We start from the raw sequence: 6,354 nt of genomic DNA, 5'->3' as shown, positions 1-6,354 counted from the left end.
ATGCCAAATGCTTTCGCATATCATCTTCCTTGTAATAAAAATCTTTTAATCCTAAAGCCCACGTAAAGGCAAATGCAGCAGCAAAAACTCCACAGTCATACGCGTTAGTTTGATGCTGAACAGGTACAACTTTTATAGCGAGGTTTCCACTTTTGTTTACAAATCTTGCATATAACTGTCGCATTTGGCGTCGGACATACTCTGATATAGATCCACCAAGACTGTCTGCAAAATAAACGTCTCCATCAAAACATGCTGTACACACCCAGTGATTTAAATCATGTAATATTTTAATTGAGTCATAACGCAAAGCTTTAAACCCTTCTATTCCTTGCGAAAGTAGTGTTGACTGGCATGGTTCCTCATTTGCCGAGTAAAGACAAACGATAGTATTAACAGCATCAATAATGCGGTCATTTAGCCATTCATTAGATTCCGAAATTTCTTTATCTTCTTGTTTTAGATTTAGTTCCTGTATCCACCATGCAACTGGTAGGAGTGGATCTTCTGAATCTAAAATTTCTGTTATCGTTTGATTCAAATGAACATCTTTCAATGCAACATTAGAAGTTGGTGAAGTAATTAATGTAGGTGGAAACCAAAGTTTTAAGTAGCTAGCATTAACAACTTGTTTCGTAATTTTTTCTCCAAGTTGAAGTCTGTAAACGCCTTTTCCTAACTCGTCTATGATTTTAAAAGGACCTGTAAAACGCGCAGAAAGCTTGTCACCCATTCGTGTGTCTCGACGACGGTTGTATTTAAGTACCATTTGCCCGATTTTATAGGTTGAAGCTGAATGCTTTAAATCGTACTTTACCTTTTGTTGCGCTTGTGCTTTTTCAATATTTTCCTTTGCTTGTTCTCGTGTATTTTGTAAGGATTGTCCTAGATTAATTATGCGTTGAAGTATGCCTTCGCTTTCATCAACAGAAGCCTTGCATTCATCTTTTTCTAAATCTATTGGAAGACGAGCTTTTACTCCATACATTAGTTGGAAAGGCGAATACTTTACAGATGCTTGAATATTTATGCGGTAAGCAAAAACAACTGGATCAATAAACAAGTTCCAATCGTCACTTTCTTTGTTTATTAGCTTGAGCAAATGTCTTACCAAGGTTTGATTAAATCGCTCCGTCAGTCTGAAAATTTAATAACATAAAAATTAGTTATACAAAAAGCCATCTTAAAAATAGAAACATTTTTTCTTTCTGTACAAATACCTAGAAGAACTAACGTAAGTTATATACTTGAAGAAACGTCGCTAACGGTTATGTTGAGTAAATTTGTTTAAAGCTAAAAATAATCAAATAATTAATTTATGAAACTCTATATATATATATATATATATATATATATATATATATATATATATATATATATATATATATATATATATATATATATATATAAATATATATATATATATATATATATATATATATATATATATATATATATATATATATATATATATATAAATATATATATATATATATTTATATATATATATATGGATATATATGTACATACCCATTAGTCTGAGGATGGTATGCAGATGTCATGGCAACTGTTATTTTCATTTGTTCACAGAGATCGTCGACAAGCTGGTTGTTGAATTCTTTACCTTGGTCGTGTAAAATTACGTCAGATGCCCCAAATCTAAATACAAGTTTCATCAAAAATACATGAACACTAATAGCATTTTTTTCTCGAATAGCTTTCACTTCCACCCATTTTGTAAGATATTCAGTAGCTACACAAATATACTTTTTTCCTTTTTTTGTCTCTTTAAGAGGACCAACAAGGTCAATACCCCATCTATGGAAAATGTGCGTCACTTTAATAGGATGCAATGATGAAGAACCTGGTTTGTTAACAGGATTTACAATTTGACAAGGCGCACACGTACGTATAAAATCTTGGACGTTTGCTGCTATACAAGGCCACCAATACCGATCGGTTACTTTAGCTATTGTTGCGGTTTGACCGAAGTGACATCCGCCGATAATTCCATCGTGCAAAGACTTTATTATATTTTTTTATTCATCTTTATCAACAATAACTCTTCCTAATTTGCTATGTGCACCCTTACTCTTGTGATAAAGAAAATCTTTTACAATCAAAAAAGAAATAGCCTTTTGCCGCAGTCGTCTTTTTTGTGCTTTATCGTAACCAGGTGGATACACTTTATTTGAAATATAATTTTTCAAATTCATATAAATTTCTTCGTCTAGTTTAATATATTTATCTTCAGTTTTGTTTTGGATAATGTTATCACCCAGATCTATGTTTTCAACATTTAATGTGCCTTCCATGATTGAGAGTGTTATACAACAAAATAATTCTATCATATTTTTATACTTTTTCAACAATTTATTTTTATTTTAATTGGTCAATAATAAATATTATTTACGATAATCTTTTTAAGGTGGTAGACTGCTAAAAAAAAAATTTTAAAATCTGACATTATTCCAATTGATTTTCTCATTTTAAACACGATAAATAGGATTAAAAAAAAAAAAAAATTTTTTTTTTTTTTCCTCTTTCTAATTTTTGGGCAAATTTAAGTGTTTTTAGGCCTAAAAAGTGCAAAGTTCTTGGAAAAGATATCTGAAAAAAAGTATAATATATCAAGTCTCAAAATTTTACAGTTGTGTACCTTTTAAGTAGATAAATGTCCTGAGATAAACAAAAAATTTGAATCTTTTTCAATTTCGATGCACCATAAGCTTTTTCTATGCGTCTAAATTTAGGCCAAATTCCTGACCCCAAAACAGCCCTAAAAATTAATTTTAATTTTTATCCAAAATTTCTTTATCTCAGGACATAAAGCTCATAAAAATGAACATCTGTACAAAATTTCAAATCAATTGGACAAATACAGCTCCCGCAATCTTATCCAGAATATGAAAAACTTTACAACAGAGAAAAATGCAAATAAAACTTTATATTTTGAAAATACAAATATATTAACACTTGAAAACAGGTAAAACCCCCCCCCCCCCCTTTTCATATAATGTTCCTTCTTCATCATTGTGCTTATCATCCAACCCCTTCCTTGTTGCTCTAAGCTTTTTTCTTTGTTTTTTAAACTTTTCAGATGATTTTATGTCCATAAGCTTTTCACGTAGCACATCACTATTTTGAAAACCGTTTTTAGTAAAATGTCCTAGTAAAATTCCTAAACTGTGAAGAACATCTATCATACCAGTTTTACCATCATTAAACTGTATGACAGCAGATGCAACACTAATTTCAAGTGTTGACCTACCCACGTACACATTTTTTGGGCATTTTGTCCAAATTACATTATTGAGCGATTCATTTGCATTCTGTGTTTCTCCTTCAAGACATCTTTTTAATAACTTGTTTGCACCAAGATCTTTGTGTGAAAAAATAGGTTTATAATTTCACAAACAGCTTCTGGAATGTTTATACTGTTTTTATAAGTCAAAGTTTGATTAATCTTGTCCCTTTGATATTTACACCACGAATCGCTAGTACGAGGACAATACTTATGGCGTTCTTCATCGCTGCTGCTTTCAGAAAAGTGATGAATTAGTCCTGCTATGGATTTTTTCATGCCATACAAATTCCCTTTGTTTTGTCGTATACTCATTCCATAATAGTTTTGCAATGTATTAATGGCTTTATCTGTCATCCTTCCTTTTCCAGTAAGTCTTTTACCATCTTTTAAAACTTTTCCCTTGTACAATACTTTAAGAGAGCGTAAACGAGACCCAACTCTTTTTTGAACATGACTGACACATTCACTTTTTTCAATTTTATACCCTGGGTAAACATTATTACTTTCTATATTTTGGTAAGACTTACTGTCACCATCACCACAGTATTTTGTATAACGCAGTTTGTTAAAAACAGTTGATCGTTTAAATATTTGCAATGCCCCAATAGCTTCCATTGCACCTGCACTACCTTTGTGATTAATTGGGCAAATATGTGATTCTACCCAGTCATTGTATCCTGGTATATCATTGTTTCTCTGCCGATATTGGCAACTTTTACAATCCTTTATGAGAGTTTGAGTGTCAACACACTTCCCATTACTAATAGCTGTAACAACACCGTTCAGCGAGGAAAAACCGCGTCGCTGCCACGTTCCATCAATACTTACAGTAACATTTTTTATATCAGGGTCACCAATAGTAGACTCACTTGTACGTTGTGCTTGTGCAGCTGCTCGCTTCATTGAATCTTGGGCAACTTTGATATAAGACGAATGCAATTTATAGACAATGTTATTGTATGTTTTTTTTTGCATTGGTGGTGCACTGTTTATTATGTTACAAAAACTTTCCATTGCAGCATAACCTTTTCCAATTTCTCTGAAAGCTACACACATTCTGATATTAATGTCAAACGATTTCATGCCTTGTGTTTCATTATCACTGTTTTTTTCAATTTTTTTTGAGGTAAAAAACTCATTTTGCCATTGATATTTTTTTGCAGTGCAAGACAAAACAAGTTGATGTGAAAATCCTTTCTTTCTTGAAAAATCATTATTCAATTTTATTAAAGATTGGCATTTTGGACAAGAACCTACAAGATTTATAATTGAACTCAAGACATCAGAATTAAATATAATGTAACATTCAGGATTACTATCTTGACTAATACTTGGAGTATCAGAAGTAGGTAAATTTAACTTTTCAGCAGATGCTGATTTGCTTGAAGAAGTATTTGTTAGAGATGTATTATTTGATGTATTATTTGAACTTGAAGTAGTATATTCAGAAGTCAAGTGAATTTTATTCGCAAGTAATCTATAACATTTACGTTTTTTGCTTTTAGACTTATTTCTTCTTTCTGCAGAACCCATGTTGATAGTATGCACTTTTATCGAGTTAATATATAGTAATAAACCAATTCAACAACGTTGTTTCACACCATGTCATTTAAACATAGAAAAACAAAAAACAAAGAAGTAGCTATTGGTTTGAGTGCTTAGATTTTGTAAAATTTAGTTAAAATTGCCTTATTTTGACGTTGCTATGAGCGTTGCTAGGGGAAGCAAAATCACCCTACTAAGTTTAAACTGTTTTTTTAGGCCTTTTTATGTTTTTTTGTAAAATAATATGTATGTTTTTAAAAACAGCAATAGTTAAAGTTTTTAACTAATCAACTTTTGAAAAACTACTTTTTTCAATGTTTTTTAGCAGTCTACCACCTTAATAATTGCCAAATGTTGTTTGCAAATATTAGGTAAAAATATTTTTAATTAGAAAATTACTTCGTAATGGTTCTTTGTCGGATGGCAAGACTTCCGAAAACTTTACATCTTTATGTACTGGAATCCTTTATTGGTTAGCAATAACGATTATTTATGATAATTTTTGTAATAATTGCCAAATATTAGACAAAAATATTTTTAATGATAAAATTACGTCGTAATAGTTCTTTGTCGGATAGCAAGACTTGCAAAATTTACATCTTTATCTATCTGAATACATCGTCAGCTAAGAACCAAGAGGTTGTATCTCCATTTTTTGTGTTTCCAAGAAAATCGAGTTTTAAATTTTGATTTGTAAACACACCCTGCCAGAAAGTTTGGCTAAATGTTCAAATATTTCCTAAATGGTCTGACTTTTTGACTAGATTTTTTGGTGGACACAGGCCCCATTGAATGATGATAATCTATTGAGAATAAACAGATAAAACTCAAAATATGAACACACAGCCTCTTGGTTCTCAGTTGACGACATGTTGCTCATGCAATCAGTTGCAAACATTAATTTATTATATAGCAACATATGTTAAATTAACTTTTGAATGTCTTGGTCACATTCGAAAAAAGCATTTCAATACACTTTCAGAGCTTACTCCAAAATATTATTGAAATTTATTTATTAAAATGTGAATACTTTTAATTCTAATAAATATTAATAAGTAATGAACATTTAATTACTTATTTAATTAAACGACTTTATCAAATAAAACATAATTAAATATGTTTGTTATAACGAATTTTAACAAATAATGTTCCGGTTATTTTTGTTGACATTACACCAAGATTTTACGAGCTTTCTTAGCAGCAAAGTTGGAACTAACAATATCGTACCTATCTTTCTTCTCCAGATCTGTTTCGATTGAAAGGATGAGACGGTCTTTAAAACATGCCTGTCCTATTGTAGCTCTTTATTTGTCAGAGCTATCTTGGTAAAGGATCTCTCGTCTTCAGCCAAAGGTAATAGCAGGATAAGAAAAACACCAAGATAGATGGAAATTTCCTTCAAATCCTTTTCTATAAATGCAATTTTTTATTAAGCATTTTTCCTGCTGATAATATTATTCTGAATTTTTTTTTGTCTTCTGATGATGACTTAATGTAAAACA

The sequence above is a fragment of the Hydra vulgaris genome, chromosome 04, assembly GCF_038396675.1.
Source record: "Hydra vulgaris chromosome 04, alternate assembly HydraT2T_AEP".
NCBI lineage: Eukaryota > Metazoa > Cnidaria > Hydrozoa > Anthoathecata > Hydridae > Hydra > Hydra vulgaris.
The sequence above is the reverse complement of the archived record's forward strand: the minus strand, read 5'-3'. Positions refer to the sequence as shown.